This window comes from Oncorhynchus mykiss, chromosome 15, assembly GCF_013265735.2.
Source record: "Oncorhynchus mykiss isolate Arlee chromosome 15, USDA_OmykA_1.1, whole genome shotgun sequence".
Lineage (NCBI taxonomy): Eukaryota > Metazoa > Chordata > Actinopteri > Salmoniformes > Salmonidae > Oncorhynchus > Oncorhynchus mykiss.
Window position 1 is genome coordinate 57,808,412 of NC_048579.1, and position 10,661 is coordinate 57,819,072.

A 10,661-nucleotide genomic window follows, 5' to 3' on the forward strand; every position below is an offset into this window, starting at 1 on the left:
AATCTGTCGTTCTGCCCCTGAACAAGGCAGTTAACCCACCATTCCTAGGCCGTCAACGAAAATAAAATGTGTTCTTTACTGACTTGCCTATTTAAATAAAGGTGTAAAAAAAATAATTAAATCGGTGTCCAAATATACCGATTTCCGATTGTTATGAAAACTTTTAATCGGCCATTCCAATTAATTGGTCGACCTCTAATCCTAACTGACCTAAGACAGGGAATTTTTACGAGGATTAAATGTCATGAATTGTGGAAACTGAGTTGAAATGTATTTGGCTGAGGTATGTGTAAACTTCCGACTTCAACTGTACCTGTTGGTCTTGTGCTGTCAGGTCAGGGGGTGGACACTTCTCTGTCGGAGCCGGGGCTCCAGCAGGCAGAGGCTGCAGGACTGTACCTCAGAGAGCTCAGGTTCTCCAATGTGTTTGTCAGTAACCTGCAGCGCGCCAGACAGGTGAGTTTTCCTGAGATGCCACTGGTGTTACATGTGATGTCGTCTTAGGTTACGGTTGGATGACACTAACCTCGTCCACCCAGTTGGCTCTATGTAGCAATTGAGCCTGGGACCAAGGTTAGGTGACCACCAGAAAGATTAACAATGCACAGCAGATGTAGGATGTAACCTCTGTTTAGTTTAGATTCCCAGTGAGGACTTATAATTGCGGCTGCACTGTCACTGCCGTTCAATAGCAGAAAATGGCAGATGTTGGCAACTGATGTCAAAGTAAAATCATTCCTTACTACAACACCTTTTCAGTGGGAAACACTCAGATCAAACATTAAAGTCACTTCAATAATTCCTGGAACAAAACTGCTCTGTTGTATATGTTACTGTGAAGGAGGGAATAGAGGAGAGGATATATTGAACCACAGAAGTAGACTACAGGATATGAGACATGTCAGCAGGTAGAACTAAACTCAGCAAAAAAAGAAACGTCCTCTCACTGTCACCTGCATTTATTTTCAGCAAACTTAACATGTGTAAATATTTGTATGAACATAAGATTCAACAACTGAGACATAAAATGTTCCACAGACATGTGACTAACAGAAATGGAATAATGAAGGGGGAGGTCAAAAGTAACAGTCAGTATCTGGTTTGGCCACCAGCTGCATGCAGTGCATTTCCTCCTCATGGACTGCACCAGATTTGCCAGTTCTTGCTGTGAGATGTTACCCCACTCTTCCACCAAGGCACCTGCAAGTTCCCAGACATTTCTGGGGGAAGGGCCCTAGCCCTCACCCTCCGATTCAACAGGTCCCAGATGTGCTCAATGGGATTGAGATCCGGGCTCTTCACTGGCCATGGCAGAACACTGACATTCCTGTCTTGCAGTAAATCACACACAGAACGAGCAGTATGGCTGGTGGCATTATCATGCTGGAGGGTCATGTCAGGATGAGTCTGCAGGAAGGGTACCACATGGGGGAGGAGGATGTCTTCCCTGTAACGCACAGCATTGAGATTGCCTGCAATGACAATAAGCTCAGTCCGATGATGTTGTGACACACCGCCCCAGACCATGATGGACCATCTACCTCCAAGTCGATCCTGCTCCAGAGTACAGGCCTTGGTGTAACGCTCATTCCTTCGACAATAAACGCGAATCCGACCGTCACCCCTGGTGAGACAAACCGCGTCTCGTCAGTGAAGAACACTTTTTGCCAGTCCTGTCTGGTCCAGCGACGGTGGTTTTGTGCCCATAGGCGACGTTGTTGCCAGTGATATCTGGTGAGGATCTGCCTTACAACAGGCGTCTCACAGTACGGACATTGCAATTTATTGCCCTGGCCACATCTGCAGTCCTCATGCCTCCTTGCAGCATACCAAAGGCATGTTCGTGCAGATGAGCAGGGACCCTGGCTTTTGGTGTTTTTCAGAGTCAGTAGAAAGGCCCCTTTAGTGTCCGTTGTTTTCATAACTGACCTTAATTGCCTACCGTCTGTAAGCTGCTAGTGTCTTAACGACCGTTCCACAGGTGCATGTTCATTAATTGTTTGTGTCATTGAACAAGCATGGGAAACAGTGTTTAAACCCTTTACAATGAAGATCTGTGAAGTTATTTGGATTTTTACGAATTATCTTTGAAAGACAGGGTCCTGAAAAAGGGACGTTTCTTTTTTTGCTGAGTTTAGAAGTACAGTAATGAGGGCAATGTTAGTTTCTAGCCTAGTAGCTGATTTGGCTGTAGGTGTGGAGATTAAGACAATGCTGTCATTGTTCACACATCCTTATCCTTTGTCAGACTGTAGAAATCATTATGAGGAACAATGTTCACTCCTCGGGCGTTGAAATGGTCTTTGACCCGTTACTCAGAGAGAGGGTAAGTCTTTCATATGCCTCCTATTACATGTATGTAGTATACATTTGATCCAGCCCAGTCTACCTCAACAGGGACCTTTAGAGTTTGACATTCAAATGCAATGCATAGAAAATGATCATCAAAGTGCTTCATCAATCATACAGGGTTTTGGGATCGCAGAAGGACGGCCCAAGGAGGATCTGAAGAATATGGCTAACAGAGCCGGCCAGTCGTGTCGAGACTACTCCTCCTGGCTGGAAAACCTTGGAACAGGTTAGACTGGGATCTGAACGTTTTCAGCTTTCCCTTTGGCCCGGCTGTTGACTAGCAACAGCTAAGAACTAGATTCCATGGCCAACAGTGCCATGCAGGGGTTCAACTCGGAACTTCAAGGCAGAAGCTCAACACGTAGTTCAGAGAGGTTCATAGATTTTTTTCTTCTAGGGAGATGAGTATTATTTTAGTCCTTGAATAATTTAAACGTCTGTCTGTCTCCCTCAAGGTAAGGCTGCGATGCAAGAAGTTTCTAAAGTCCCTTTACCAGCGCATGGTTGACGACCACGGCTGCTCAGGACAGAGTTCTGCTGCTGTATGGAGAGAAGCCGTGGCTGGTGCAGCCGAGTCTGGCACAGATGGGCCCCTACCTGGTCTGCCTGACGATGGGATGGAGGGTGTCCCTCTCCATGCCCTGGTGGTGAGCCACGGGGCCTACATCCGTGTGGCTGTGAGACATTTTGTGGAGGACCTGCAGTGTTCTCTGCCTCAGGGCCTGAAGATGTCCAAGGTGTTGTCAGCCTGCCCCAACACAGGCATCAGCCGCTTTGTCCTCATCGTTTCTCCCACAGAGTCTGGCCTGGCGCTCTCTGCTGTTCGCTGTGTTTTCACCAACAGGAAGGACCACCTGACCTCCCGTAACATATGTTACATCACACATTAAAGATGGACAAGGCAACACAAAAGGTTTAGTCACTACTCTGTTCTGTTTAAATGTTATTTACTGTAGCTAACAAACCACTGAAAGCAAAGAATATCTGGCACAGTGACCTGTCTAATATTGATGATATGAGTTGGGGGGAGATTTTACTAGGGTCATTGAAGAACACTTAAATTGATTCATTTATTTTATACACGGTAAATAAATTAAGCATTTTTGCACAGTTTATATCTTCGCCTGTTTTAAAGCTTTTTAAGTAACCTACACGTTATCTAACCATGGTGACCTAGGCTCTTTTATGCATATGTATTGGAAGTGCCCCAAAGTGGATAGATTTTGAAGACTGGTATTTTATCTACCTTATCTGATGTTCTTGGAGTCACTATACCAGTCCTTAAGGATGACTCCTTACACACACTGTCACTCCAACAATGACGTGTAATGCTGACAGGTTTAACAACAGCAGAAAAGATGCATGACGCTGCAATGGAAATTACACACAAATGTACTACCTCAGTTGTTCTCTTGATTGTTCGATTGTGTATTTATTTGGCTAGAGATCGGGGTGGGTTGGCTTGAGAGGTCGGATGGTGCAGCTTGAATCAGTCTGAAGTTGGGTCCATATCCCCGTAGTGATATCATGTATTCCCATTTTACATTTTTGCTCCTTTGTCATTGAGGTTTGTCTGTTTTTCCCGTTCTATTAACAAATGTTATCAGAAATTAATCACGAGAAAGGAATGAAAACACGACCACAGACAAGTACACTGAGAAGTAGAGGACACAAAGTATTATGGGGAATACAGGGTAAATGTTTTGCTCTCAATGGACCCTTTTTACAGTAGATCATTGCCCAGTGCAAATTCTGCAGAACTGTTGGCAGTATGTCTGTATATCCTGTGTGAGTCGATTTTCCCAGTCTTCCAATATTTATCCATGGAATGTTTTATGGACACTTAACACTTCCTGTGTCATAGTCCAATGAAATGAGTACTTGTTTGGAATGTTTTAGTGTGGATAATGTAGTGGTTTGTTTCCACTACTAAGTTGATCATGTTGAAGATTTAGTTGTATTGTTTTTGTCATATACCGAAGGCAGAAAAGTGTGAGGAATGTCATCTTTTAAAGCCTTTACAATTCAACATGGAGTTATCACTTGTGGTCCTTGTCCATTATGAGAAATTATACACTGCAAAAAGTACAGCGTTTGTATTGATTAATCACAACCCAAAAAAAGGCTTCAATATTGGTGTCTAACATGTTCAATGGTTATGTATTTCAAGTGTCCAAAGTGGTCACAAGCTTCCTCTGATCTTGCTCAAATGTAATTGTCACTAAAGGTTGCATAAGAGGCAATAGCGTGTGCAAGTCTTGTAGTTTCTTTATGCAAAGCAGGATTTGAACCTGTGGACGTTTGCAGGTTGGGAAATATCAGGTTTAATCACCCGAGGGGCCACCTCCGAGTTACAGGCTTTCTCACGTTTAAAACCTAATAGAAATCACTGTTTCAGTGCTCAGGCTGAGCATGACCGGTCAAAGAACTGGGGCAATTGAAAATTATGCGACAGCTACTGACCTGCGTCTAGATTGTTCCAGAGACAACCATGAGTAATGTTCCGAAGGCACCAGTGGCAGCATAAACATCTGTACTAAATCTGATCCTTCAACATGAATGGGTTTGCTTAACTTATTACAGCTCTTCTTTTGAAAGAATATTGCAATGTGTGAATAAACTGCCTAAATAAATATTGAAAAATATCTACACTATCATATCAATCTAAAAAAATGTGCCTTCACTCATGACCACCATTGAAATTGTTAAGGCTCCACTCATGTGACAGCCAGGTCAATGTGGTTTAACCTCCGTGAAACAGGACAAAGATTAGTGGTCACTAATGTGTTCCTTTGACTAAAATACCTCAAACATGTTACTTAGTGAGAGTGAAACAAAAATAGAATGTGGAAATGTTTATTTGTAGACAATGATGGTTTGGCAGAAACTAAGATATGCCAATTTTCTCCATAATGAGATGCGGAAGCGTGAGACATGCAACCTTAATGACTGGAAACTCAAAGTGAATGAGTCAATGGTCAACCTGCTTATGCACTTAATGTGACAGAGCTTCCTCACATTTAGCATGTGATTATGATTGCATATGATTGCATCATACATAGAATTCTAGGATGAAGTGGCTGTGAGTATGCAGTTCTTCATCCTGAAGTTCTAAAATATTGATCTAAAATACAATATAAATTAAGTCATTTTCTTCACCAACATAATACATTTTTTCAAGATAAATGTCACTGGCCCTCACACACACAGCCTCATAACTTACAGGTTTTCAGAATTTCTCTAACAGCTAAGCATCCATATAAATAGTATACTATAAATTACAATAAATGAATGGATTTAAATCAAATACTTTCAACTTTCTTGGAATTGGCTTTGTTGCTTGCTTTTGATGTCCAGCATCGATAACCAATCGTATTTGTTCTGATACCCTGTAGAGAGGACAATTCATTTCCTTTTAAAATGAAACGTCTCACTAGAAGAGCATGCATTATAATATGCAGCCCTACTGGCATATTCAACATTTTAGTAGGGCTAATTTTAGATTAAATATGTTTAAGTTTCATATCAATAATATTTTCTAGCAGTCTTCTTGCATTGTATAACATTTAATAAAAGTGACCTCAGCTCAACTGCCTTTTTCAACAAAAAAAAAGACGCAACATTATTTCGGCTTTCAGCATGATTCTCATAAGAATCCTCCCGGTAAACAGCGCAATCAAATACAGAATTTGCGTCCTGGAATCAAAAATCACGGAAACCAAGAGTTACTCACTGTGCTATGGTGAAGAATGGCCGAAATAAAACGTTCTAATGTGGTACTTTTTTGGAGACATATTTCATCTTATGACAACATATCAATTACTAATATGCCCTAATAAGGGTGCCACGGTCCGACTTTCACACGTATAACATCTGTTTAAAACATTGAGGGTTGATTGCAGAACTGGTGGAAAAGACCCAACGTGAACACATGCATATCTTACATTGATAAACCCAAATGTACAACTGCGAGTGTCCTGTCCTCTTATCCCATCATTCCATTAATAATGCGGGGGCTGGGAGGAGGGTTTAGGGAATGCATGTTCCACGGGTCGTTGGAGGGAGACTGAGGGGTCTCCCGGTAGATGATGGGTCCCTAGGGGAGTTCAGCCTCCTGGTCCATCTCCAAGGTGTCATCCAGCTCCGTCATTGCCCGGGAGTCCTCATCCGTTTGACCCAGCATGTTGTAAGGATCAGAAGAATCAACCACCCGGTTCCTCTTCTCCCAGGTGCAAGAGGCGCTCCAGTGGCACCGTGCTCTTCTCCGATAGGAAGAGGGGGGGTTTGCGGTAGATTCTGACCCACCGTGAACACTTGCTTTATCCCTTCCAAGTTGAGCAGAATACCAGTTCTGCAAGAGTAGTACACGTCGCTTTCCAAGAACTTTCCAATAACTTGTGGTTAAAAAGACCGTCTTCCTTGTGGCAAACAGCCTGTAAACAGATTAATAGATTAATTTACGCAAACAGACCATTTAGAAACGTACATGAATTAACTTCATTTTCAAAGTGGTACTTGAGTGCTAAACACAAGAACACTTCGACCAATGTAAAAATGTGATATTATATTGGCTATGTGTTTGGTTAAAAGTGGTTTGGTTGGCATATGACAGAAAGAGCTAAAATTAGGAAACTTCTCTTACGAGTTTTATTCTACATTTTAAGAAAACATGTATTTCAGTTCAATGGATAATGAAAATGGACATTTACTTACAGAGCTGAAGGGGTTTCCCAGGGCATCCATGCAAAGGTAGCGATTACTTTTGACTGCAAGTATCGCCACGCGCTCTCTTGTTTCCGCCTTCAATTAAATCACACCTGTTGACAAAATGAATTGTGTTAGCCTATAGAAGCAGATTAAAGACAAAGATTTAAAACAAAATTTCAATCAAAACCAAACGGCAAAAATGTAATTAGAACTTACTGTATGAGCTTCGAAGTGTAGTTTTGCGCAAGTGGCCATTTAAAATCTCAATGTAGAAATTGTTCACGTCTGAAGACGTCTGCATGTGTATCTTCTCGGATTCCCCCAGTTGGATCCCATGAGCGGTGATGGGTTTGGAAGAGCGTCTACTAGTCGAAATCCCTGAAGAATAGCCAGTATCTTTTACCCCTAAAATACAGACAATGTATCCCAGAGATTTCGGATGTAGCTTTGAATTCTGCAGCAAGCTGTTGGGAAAATTCAGCTGATCTGATAGTCCAAGTGCCACTCCTGCTCGCATCCTTTAGCCTACGCAGCACTCGCAGATGTGGGTCTTTCTCTCGGCGGAAGGAAGGGGCTGCATCTCCACCTGACTGTTTGTCTAAAGGTATTGGTCACCAAATAACGTAGTAGTCTCATTGAGCAATGTCTGTACAAAAGTGACGTCGTATTTTTTTCCAAACATCAGCACTTTCATAATCATGATCCTTGCACTAATCTTTAAATCGCACATGTCATCACAGTGTGTGCAATATAACCCTCTGTTCAGGAAGCAAATTATAATAGACCTATATATTTTCTATAGATATAGAAACATATGAATCATTTCACATTGAAAAACTGACTATAGATAAGTCTATAGATAATATGTACAACCAATTCCCAAGGTTTCCTGTCCCTAATCTATACAACCTATTCCCAACACCTTTCCAATGTTTTGAAAATGTAATTTTATGATAGTAATTGAACATTATGGTACAATCTGTTCGAATTAAATGATAGACAACATCTTAAACTTAGATAAATATTTGGCCATTTAAAAACACAGATCTAATGTAGTGCTGTATGTCTATCTAGTATTTTCTATTTAATTATAAAAACATAAATCCATGCCTGAATAAAACTAATTAAGCTCCAAATTAACATTAAACTGTGTGTATAGTTGATGATGACTGGGGGAGCTAGACTTACCCCAGTCTATAGTCCAATATTACCCCTTGTGTAGAAACAACACTGCTGCTTCTTGTTAAGGTTACTTCCTACATGAATTGCACAACCATTGTCCTGTCTTCCTTTTGATTCCTACACATCTGTAACGGAACCACTTCACCAAGCAGTCTTAGTTTGTGCAGCAGATTATCTTGCCTAACAGATGTCTATTGCAGGAACAGATTCCTGCTGATCCCTCCTCCTATTCATTCAATACCATTTGCAACTTCCTTTTCTGCAACACTGGAATCAGGTGATGTTCAACAAAGGCTTGGGTTCTGATCAACAGGTCTTGAATGGATGCCTCATCTCAGGGAAGATTGATGACAGAAATGCCTTGCTGTGTCCAGACAACAAAGTTACCCTGTTGACATCCTGTGACAAGCAGTTGTGTTTGAACTTGAGTTGAGTACTGGTGTGTTCTCTTCAACCAATTGGTTTCCAGGCTAAATGCAGGATCCTCCATTTGAACTACAGTACCATTCAAAAGTTTGGACACACCTACTCATTCAAGAGTTTTTCTTTCTTTAAAATGTTTTTTCTACATTGTAGAATAATAGTGAAGACATCAAAACTATGAAATAACACATATGGAATCATGTAGTAATCAAAAAAGTGTTAAACAAATCAAAATAGATTTTAGATTCTTCAAAGTAGCCACCCTTCGCCTTGATAACAGCTTTGTACACTCTTGGCATTTTTGTGCATTCAAATTGCCATCGATTAAATGGAATTGTATTCGTTGTCTGCAGTTTATGCCTGCCCATACCATAATCCCACCATCACCGTGGGGCCCTCTGTTCACAACATTGACATCAGAAAACCGCTCGCCCACACGACACCATACACGTGGTCTGCAGTTGGTAGGCCGGTTGGACATACTGCCAAATTCTTTAAAATGAAGTTGGAGGCGGCTTATGGTAGAGAAATTAAAACGTAATTCTGGCAATAGCTCTGGTGGACATTCCTACAGTCAGCATGCCAATTGCACGATCCCTAAAAACTTATGACATCTGTAGCATTGTGTTGTGTGACAAAACTGCATATTTTAGCATGGCCTTTTTATTGTCCCCAGCACAAGGTGCACCTGTGTAATGATCATGCTGTTTAATCAGCTTCTTGATATGCCACAGGTGGATGGATATGTCAGGTGGATTAATTATCTTGGCAAAAGAGAAATGCTCACTAACAGGGATGTTAACAAATTTGTTGTCACGACTTCTGCCAAAGTCGGCTCCCCTCCTTTTTCGGGCTACGTTCGGCGGTCGACGTCACCGGCCTTCAAGCCATTGCCGCTCCATTTTTCATTGTTCCATTTGTTTTGTCTTGTTCCCCGCACACCTGGTTTATATTCCCTAATCAACTGCATATATATATATATTCCTCTGTTCCCCTGTCACGACTTCCACCGAAGGTGGCTCCTCTCGCTGTTCGGGCGGTGCTCGGCGGTCGTCGTTGTCGACCTACTAGCTGCCACTGATCCATTTTTCCTTTTCGTTTGTGTCTGTCTTTTATTGTAATCACCTGTGTCTGATTAGTTAATTGCGGTGGGTTTATCCTTTTGTGTCTAGGGGGCAGTATTTTCATTTTTGGAAAAATAACGTTCCTGTAGTAAACTGATATTTTGTCAGGACAAGATGCTAGAATAGAAAACACTCTAAAGTTTCCAAAACTGTAAAAATATTGTCTGTGAGTATAACAGAACTGATATTGCAGGCGAAAGCCTGAGAAAAATCCAATCTGGAAGTGCCTCATGTTTTGAAAGCGCTGCGTTCCAATGTGTCCCTATTGAGCAGTGAATGGGCTATCAACCAGATTACTGTTTCTCCGTATTCCCCAAGGTGTCTACAGCATTGTGATGTAGTTTTATGCATTTATGTTGAAGAATACCCGTAAGAGGCTACATTGCGCAAGTGGTCACCTGATGCTCTGAGTGATTCTCGCGTAAAATACAGAGGTAGCCATTATTCCAATCGGTCCTACTGAAAAACCAATTGTCCCGGTGGATATATTATCGAATAGATATTTGAAAAACACCTTGAGAATTGATTATAAACAACGTTTGCCATGTTTCTGTCGACATTATGGAGCTAATTTTGAATATTTAATTGGAGTTTTCGTGACTGCGATTTCCGGGCGATTTCACAGCAAAACGTGAAGAACAAACAGCTATTTCGCTTACAAAAATAATATTTTGGGAAAAAAGGAACATTGGCTATCTAACTGGGAGTCTCGTGAGTGAAAACATCCGAAGCTCATCGTATAGACCAGGGTCTCCAGAACGCTAAGGCAGACGCACTGTCCCATCTTTTTGATACAGAGGAGTGGTCCATCGATCCCACCCCCATATTTCCGGCCTCTTGTCTGGTGGCACCGGTGGTATGGGAGGTGGATGC

At 41.7% G+C, this 10,661-nt stretch overlaps 2 pseudogenes; one reads left to right on the forward strand and one right to left on the reverse strand.

Moving 5' to 3' along the window:
- Nucleotides 1-249: 249 nt before the first annotated feature.
- On the forward strand, nt 250-5,009 carry LOC110490407 (annotated as a pseudogene).
- Nucleotides 5,010-5,192: 183 nt separating this feature from the next.
- Nucleotides 5,193-7,541, reverse strand: LOC110490408 (annotated as a pseudogene).
- Nucleotides 7,542-10,661: the final 3,120 nt, after the last annotated feature.